Source organism: Drosophila tropicalis, unplaced genomic scaffold (genome assembly GCF_018151085.1).
Source record: "Drosophila tropicalis isolate 14030-0801.00 unplaced genomic scaffold, ASM1815108v1 contig_748, whole genome shotgun sequence".
NCBI classification, from domain to species: Eukaryota; Metazoa; Arthropoda; class Insecta; order Diptera; family Drosophilidae; genus Drosophila; species Drosophila tropicalis.
This window is the reverse complement of record NW_027173234.1, coordinates 45,204-54,408: the sequence shown is the minus strand read 5'-3', so window position 1 is coordinate 54,408 and position 9,205 is coordinate 45,204.

Below are 9,205 nucleotides of genomic sequence, written 5' to 3'. Positions count from 1 at the left end.
AAACGTTCGGCTAGCACATTTTTAGTGCCAGTATCTGGTAAACCTAGGTTTTTGCACCAGATTTGTAGCTGGGACTTCGAAAAATCATCAGGATTTATTGAATTCATTATTGTTTTTTTTATATTTTTTTTTTTCTTTGATAAATTATAGCTTTTTCACTGTTTTTTTTTTTTTTTCATATACTTAATTCTAAACATATTGCACTGGGGGAAAGAGTAAGATATACTTAATATTAATACATATTGCTACAATACGGAGAGTTGACTACATTCTACCCGACGAGGGACATCCGTCAACATAGCTTAATGTACGGAACTAAAGAGATGCAGCTCACTGGAGATGCACATCGGACATCACAACTAGCGCACGCCAACAATTGGAGCGAGTTGCGGGCCGCCCTCATCAATATAAGTTGCAAACGCCTTATGAAGAGTTACTACGAGCGCTATACTATACTTCCTTTGGAGGAAACCTTCGAAAGTTTATTGAAGATTTAGAACATAAGTCTTTTATTATAATTAATAAGCTAGAATTAGAAGGCGATGCCGCCAATACCATTTTATACACAAATGCCATATGAATAACACAGTCAAAGAAGTCATTATTTAAAAATTACCAGACAAGCTTTATATGACATTAGCGAAGTTTGATATTTCAACAGTGTCTAATTTGAAACAAGTAGCCCAGAGAGAGGGTCAATATGAAAACAGCTCCACAGAGAAACCCAAAACTAATAATCAGAGTAATTCAGGAAATTCGAATTACAAATCAAACCAAAACCATTCAGGGCAGAACAATTATAAGCAAAACCAACAATACAATAATTCAAATCATACCAATTCCCAAAATAACCAACAGCTTCGAGAAGAATTTTAACAAAATCTTAATCAGGGCAGACAAGAAAATCTCCTTAATTATCAGATTCAGAATCAACCTCAGAATCAAAACCCTGTGGTAAATCAACCCACTAAAAGGCAAAGAGAGAGGAGTACCAGTGGTCAGAGTAAAATGGAATGGTCCGAAAATTTTCATCAATCAGCCTCGGATCAGATAGCTCAGACAGAACAGTTGGATCAAATAGATCAACCGAATACCTCCAATCAAATCCCTATGTCCAACTAAAAATCAATAACATTCCTTTAAAGTGCGTTATAGATACAGGCTCTTCAATAAATATTATCAACGAAAATTATTTCAATTTTCCAGAAACATCAGAAAATTTAAATGTTCAAACAATAAAAGGAATAATTGAGCTTAACAAAAGCGTATCTTTTGCACCATACAAATTTTGGCCCAACCATCAAAAATTTTATTGCCATAAATTTTCATCAACATATGACATACTATTAGGTAGAAACTATCTTAAAGCATGTCAGGCCGTTCGAATATGAATATGAATAACGGTATCGAGGAAAGAAACAAATTTAGACTTGATCATTTAAATTCAGAAGAAATAGAAATGTTAAAGAAAATATTGCATGAATTTAGCGATATACAGTATAGGAAAAGTGAAAATTTGACCTTTACCAGTACAATAAAACACAACATCAGAACTAAACACGAAGACCCAATTTACAAACACCCATACAAATACCCACAAATCTTTGACGAAGAAGTCAATAAACAAATTAATGAAATGATAGAACAGGGAATCATTCGGAAATCGAAATCGCCCTATTGTTCACCAATCTGGATCGTACCTAAAAAAGAGAACGCATCCAAGAAACAAAAGTTCCGCCTAGTAATCGACTATCGTAGTCTAAATGAGATTACTGTCGATGACAAGTTCCCAATAATGGATGAAATATTAGACAAACTTGGAAAACGTCAATATTTTACAACCATTGACCTCGCTAGGGATTCCATCAAATCCAAATGGACCCTAAATCAATCGAAAAAAACCGCATTTTCAACTAAACATGGTCATTACGAGTACACACGAATGCCATTTGGGCTAAAAAATGTACCAGCAACATTCCAAAGATGTATGAACAATTTTTTAGTTTTTTTAGAGCTTTATTGTTTTATTCTTTTTAGGCACGTTTTTCTTCGCCATCGTTTTTTTACAGAGTGTGACCATCTCTTTATACAACAAAAATGATAATTGACTTATATACTAGATTCATGAACAGAAATGGTATTTTTCGGTAATATAGCTTAAATATAAATAAAGTGGTATTTTCTGCGACATATTTCCGCCACCTAGTGTTGAACCAAGTCTTCAGCACGATCCTTTATGTCGCGGGATTCCAGTCCTAATCTGCATAGGTTTCTTACTGGCCGACGATAAGTGTTTTTTGTTGTTTTTATGTCTGCTACTCTCACAATTCCCTCCATTCACCATTGGTGTCATGCATTTTACTACGACGAGTTCACCCTCTTTCAGGTTGTCGCAATTCTTTTTCCATTTCGATCTGTTAACTAAACTTGGGACTTCGACTAACATTTGCGTCATCCTCCATGTCTTCTTTTCCCAGGATCTGTTGATTTTGCACGGTGCTTCAATAGATCCACTTTGTTGTATGATTATATCATTGGAACATAATCCAAAGCCGTCATCTGGATCATCCGATTCGAGAATATACGGTCGACTATTTAACAAATGCTCCGCTTCACAAAAAAGAGTTTGCAGCACTTCGTCAGTGGGATTACTTTCGACGGATAGTACGGCCTCTAGTGTTCTTTTAAAGCATCCAATTAGCCTTTCCCAGCCACCTCAAAAATTTGGTGAGTTCGCTGGTATAAATTTCTATTCGATTCCCTTTTGTGTTAGTTCTCCGCGCGCTGCTTGCATATCTATTTCCTCTAGAGCTTCTGTTAGTTCTCTTGAAGCGCCTCTAAGATTAGTACCATATTTCCGCCCCCTAGTGTTGAATCAAGTCTTCAGCACGATCCTTTATGTCGCGGGATTCCAGTCCTAATCTGCATAGGTTTCTTACTGGCCGACGATAAGTGTTTTTTGTTGTTTTTATGTCTGCTACTCTCACAATTCCCTCCATTCACCATTGGTGTCATGCATTTTACTACGACGAGTTCACCCTCTTTCAGGTTGTCGCAATTCTTTTCCCATTTCGATCTGTTAACTAAACTTGGGACTTCCACTAACATTTGCGTCATCCTCCATGTCTTCTTTTCCCAGGATCCGTTGATTTTGCACGGTGCTTCAATAGATCCACTTTGTTGTATGATTATATCATTGGAACATAATCCTAAGCCGTCATCTGGATCATCCGATTCGAGAATATACGGTCGACTATTTACCAAATGCTCCGCTTCACAAAAAGAGTTTGCAGCACTTCGTCAGTGTGATTACTTTCGACGGATAGTACGGCCTCTAGTGTTCTTTTAAAGCATCCAATTAGCCTTTCCATATCGCTTTCGCAGACATTTATTGTATTTACCGCTGGAGCCCCGACCATCTTTCGTATAGAACGGGCCGAAATAATCCATGCCAACGGATGTGAAGGGTTTTTTAAATGTAGAGAACCTCTCCTTGGGTAATAGACCCATTTGCGCTTTAACCGGTTTGGCTTTGCGTCGTCTACACCACATACATTCGTTGATAATTCTTTTGATCTTGGTATTCATCTTCGGCACCCAGTGTTGCGACTTGAATTTATGTACGACGACTTGTATTCCGGTATGCTGCATTTCGTTGTGAAAACGTTGTACCATCAACTTTGTGAATACTTGATCTCCATTCAACACAATAGGACTTGTCGCGACGACGCACGTATTATTCGGCTGTTTAACCGTAGAATTTTATCTTCACTCATATAAAGACAATATTTAGTGAGGCGTAAACCCCCTGTGATCTTGCCAGTTTTAGCATAGATTATGTCATTGTGAAAACATTCCGCTTGGACATGGAGATACCATTTTGATAGAGACCAATTATACTCCTCCACGACGATATCGCCCCGACGGAGTTGCATCTTACAACGTTTCGCTTTTACATTTTCTATAAATCTTTTGACCCATACTGTGGCTCTTACCAGTTTTTTGAACTTCGAAATTCTATTTTCCAGTATTTTAAATGGGTCGTCATCTTGGTGAACCAGCATCATAAGCCCTGGTTCGGTTGGTGCCTTTAATTTTGGCTGTGGCCACATCTTTTTATCCAGACCAAGAAAGGCTGGACCTTGTTGCCATCTGTCTGTGGCAACTTTAATTGGCGAATCTCTTGTTATGATATCAGCAATGTTTTCCATGGTTGAACCCAGTTCCATTCTGCCCTCTTGTACTTTTCGCATATTTCACTTATTCTGTTGGCTACGAAAACTTGCAGCCTTTCGTGACTGTTTATCCATGAAATCACTGTTTGCGAGTCAGTTCAGAAAACCTTTCATCAAATTTTAGATGCATTTCGTTTTCAATAGTTTCCGCCAGTCTACATCCCATCACATCTCGAGCCCGAGATGCTATAAGCATGACGTCATATTTTGTTGCGGCTTCTGCACCCTTGTAACTTACTCGAATATATGCTGCTGCAGCGTATGCTTTACTGCTAGCGTCGCAAAAAACGTGTAGTTCGACTTTCGTAGCAACAGATAAATGTTGGGAGTAACATCTTGGTATACTAACATCATGTAGTCTTTTCAGATCGTTTAACCACTCTTGCCACTTTTTGACAGGGTCGCCTTTAATCACATCATCCCATCCAATGCCAAGTTCCCAAATACTACGCATCAAGATCCGACCTTTTATTGTTACTGGAGTCACCATTCCCAAGGGGTCATATATTGAGTTGACTGCTGCAAGCACCTTTATTTTTGTAGGCATCCTTGTTCCATTCAGTATATCCTCGCTTATGCTGTGCAGTTGTTGAGAAAATAAATATGTCTTTTTGTGCGTCCCAAATCATGCCGAGAACCTTTTGAGATATGTCTCCTTTTTCGCCCAATCGAATCCGTGTTAACGGACCACGTAGATCTTCGGGTATTCCCTGTAAGACATCATGATTATTACAAATAAAATTTCGAATTTGAAAATGTCCCGCTGCGTGTATTTTAATTACTGCAAGAATTATCTCAAAAGCTTCGCGAACTGTTGCTTTTGAATCCAGATAGTCGTCGAGGTAATGGTTTTCAATGATGGCTTGAGCTGCTTCTGGTGCCTCACTTTTATGTATCGCTGCATTGTGGTTTTTTTACAAATTGTGCTATAAATGGTGAGGAGGTTGCTACGAATATCATTGACGTCATCTGGTAGACTGTTGGTGGTATTAGGGTATTCATATTTCTTCATAAAAAGTATTGTGAGACTGCATCTTCCTTGGCGATTTTTACCTGGTTGAACATTTCTTTAATATCTGCAGCAAAGGCTATTGTGTTTAATCTAAATTTTATTAGCACGCCTACGATTGATGAAAGCCAATCCCAGTGCCATTACAAATAGCTGCTGCGTCGAACACTACTCGAACTTTTCCCGGTTTCTTCGGATTAATTACTGCAAAATGTGGCAGGAACCACAGTTTTGGGGACATTAGTGACCATTTTTGCATAACCATTCTTGCGGTTTCTCTAGAGATTCCTTCAGTCCATCCAAAGCAATACGGTTCAGGTTTCCCAATTATTCCGACCTCACGTGCTACATTAATATCCAACATTGTTGTTGTGCTCCCATCGTCGAGAAAAGCCACAATTTCTTTTTCACCAGTTGGACCACGTTATATAACTTGTAACATTTTAAGAATTGCTGCTTCTTAGACTTCTTGAATGCATCCGCTAATAGCTTGCGGCAAGGATTGTAGATGAGGCTGTTTTGCCTTATGTAGTAAGCGATGATGATATCGTTTACAGTTGTCGATCTTGCATTGCTCACGATTATTGCATTGTCCCTTAGGAAATTTTAGGCATGTGAAGCAGGCGTTACTTGTGCTTGCGTAATCCCACCGTTTCTTCACTTCTGCTTTTCTGAATTTACTACATTTATCAAGGGAATGCTTGTCCTCATCACAAATAAAACACTTGTTGGTTGAGCGAGTTTGTGTAGCCATGTGTAATTAAATTTGTAATCCGAATTTCTTTTGTGCTTCATTATCTACGTTATTGATTGTAATTATCTTCTTATAGAAACGTATATCATGATACAATCTCGACTGCTCCTTCGTCCATTCAGCAAATATTTCAAAATTACATTCTGCAGCTCTTAATTTTCGAGCGGTTAAAAATGATCCCCATTCTCGAAGAAAACTTTCATCTAGCCGCTCAATTAGGGTTGCAAGCAACTTTTGTGTATCGATGAACTTGCATTGTACAAACTCCAGCGCTGAATTGATATTTTGAACAGAGCAGTTGAACTCGTGAAAATCTCCGATTTCCTTTTTTTAATCGCGTATTTATTTTCTGAAAGATAAATGTATAAGTATCGATGGCAAAAGATTTCTTTTCCTGATGAGCAGCTGTATGTCTGTCTCGTTTGGTGGTTGCCAGAAGAAGAACGAAAGACGCCACGCTCTAGTGTGACCTTAGGTCGCGTACCAATATATACCATCGATACTTAAAATACTAACAATCGATACTTAGTACTAACAATCGATACTTATTACTAACAATCAATACTTATTACTAACAATCGATACTACAACACCGGTTTCGGTATGTACATGAGCATTTAACAAACTTGTAAATAATTGGGATCTTACAACTCGGCCGTCCTGACGAGGAATCGACCTCGATTCCAATTGTTAACAATGAAGGGGGGTAAATAAGAATCTTAAGTGGCTGGCAGAAGTGCAATCTTGATCAAGGGCAACCCATAGCTTTAGTTTGAAGGCTTCTAGGACCCCATCATATGGTAGTTGGGTGATTTGGGAGCCCTCTACATCCCGGATAACATATCGGTCATTCGGAAGTTTTTTATGAACCACATACGGACCACGATACCGCCTGATGAGCTTCTTGTTTGTGCCTGCCGAAGTATCCACATTCTTGATAACTACGAAATCCCCCTCCTCAAAACTAACGGCAGGGAGGTGATGCTTCGAATAATATTCCGAATTATATTCTTGGGACTTAACAATGTTACGGAAGGCTAATCTCCGGACGTCTACCTCTGAGGCATCGACCTCCTCCGTTCTCTCACCCAACCGTTCGGTTAGTTCGTCTACTACCACACCTCGTTGTTCAACACCGAATAGAAGTACGGAAGCGGCAAATTTGGTTGTGGAGTGGACGGAGTTATTCAACGCAAACTCTATGTTCGGCAGTTGTTGGACCCAATCTGCATGGTCCACAGGTTCCGTCAGTTTACCCAACATGGGGCCCAACACGCGGTTAACCCGCTCGACTTGGCCGTTGGCCCGGGGTGAGGCAGTGGCATTCAGCACATGAATTATATTATTGGCCTTCAGAAATTCTTCAAACTCGGAGGAAGTAAAGCAGGTACCTCGATCGCTGATGATTCGGCGGGGTCTACTGTAATTTGCGAAATACTGAGTCTGGCATACTTCACGTGAATTCGTCGTGGCGGCAGGGTACAGCTTCACAAATTTGGTGAAAGCGTCAATGACAACCAGAAGATACTTTTTCTTAGAACGTATGGACGGAAGGGGGCCCAAATGGTCAATATGGACGGTATCAAACGGAAGGGGCACTTTCGGAATACTATGTAGCGTGACACGGTGGTCCGAAGCGGACGCGGAGTAGTAGATACACTTGAGGCAATTTTTAATATAATTGTTAACATAAGACTTCATACACGGGAACCAGTAATGCTTCTTGATCTGTGCACAACATTTCTCCGTGGCCATATGGCCAAGCTTCTCGTGCACTACTCGTATGACATGATTTATCATTTCGGAAGGGACATAAAGTTGGGGTACACTCGTCGAGGACAGGCGGTACACTACTCCATCTCGCAGTTCGAAATCCGCTATCTCATGTTTCTCTAACTCATCTCGGAGTTTGACAATCTCAGGGTCCTGGTTCTGGGTTAGCTGCAGTTGGAAGTCGAGGTAGTTATAGTTATAGTTTTCCAGCAGTAGGGCCCAGCGAGCAATCTTGGCGGAATGTCCACCAGTTCTCAGTGTCAGTGCAATGGAATTACAATGGGTCACGATTTTGAACGGGATGAACTTAAGGTATGTCTCAAAACGTTTCAAGGAATACACTATAGCTAACGTCTCTAACTCATAACTGTGTAGTTTCGATTCAGCGGCGGAGGCCGTCTTAGAGAAGTAGGACACTGGGTGTAATTTACCGTCTGTTTGTTTCTGGAGGAGCACTGCTCCGAAACCAATTGAACTAGCATCGCAGTGTAACTCTGTTTCAGACTTCGGGTTGTAAATAGATAACACGGGGGATTTGATCAATTTCAATTTCAGTGTTCGGAAGGCTTCACGGCATTCATTGGAGAAGACATAAGGGGTCTCTTTTCTTAACAATCGGGACAGCGGACACGCAATCTTAGCGAAACCTGATACAAATCGACGGAAGTATGAGAATAGGCCTAGGCAACGCTCTAATTCCTTGCTATCCCTTGGGATGGGCAAATCCCGTATCGCCTGGATATGAGGTGGTTTAGGCGTGATACCGGCGGAATTGGCTAAGTAGCCCAAGTACTCTAGTTCCCTATACGCAAAACGGCATTTCGTCAGCTTCAGGCATAGTTTCAAAGTCATGCGACGCGACTAGAATGTCGTCCATATATATCACCAGTTGGCCTCGGTTTATAAATTCCTTGAGGACAAAATAAACGAATCTCGCGAACACGGAAGGGCCATTACAAAGTCCGAAGGGCATGCGTACATATTCAAACTGGCCATCGGGGTTACAAAGGCCGTGTATTTGATTGAGTCTGGGTGCATTTTTACATGGTGGAAACCGTTCTTCAAGTCCAAGATAGTGAAGAATGATTTACCACCCAGATGTTCAATGCAATCATCTAGCAGGGGAATCGGAAAATGATCTCGAACTGTAATTTTGTTCAACGGGCGATAATCTACGCACTTTCTTACGGTGTTGTCCTTCTTGCGTACAGGGACAATCGCGGCAGCGTAAGGGGAACTACTGTGGCGAATAATGCCAGCTTTCAAGAGATCATCACAAATCTCACGCACCTCGATGCGTTCGTGGTGCGACAGACGGCGGGGGCGGCAGAAAATCGGAGTTTGGCTAGTCAATTCTATTTTCATCTCATAGTTCATGGGCTTGATTAAATCTGGATCAACTTGTACATATGAAGTGGAAATAATAGATTTCAG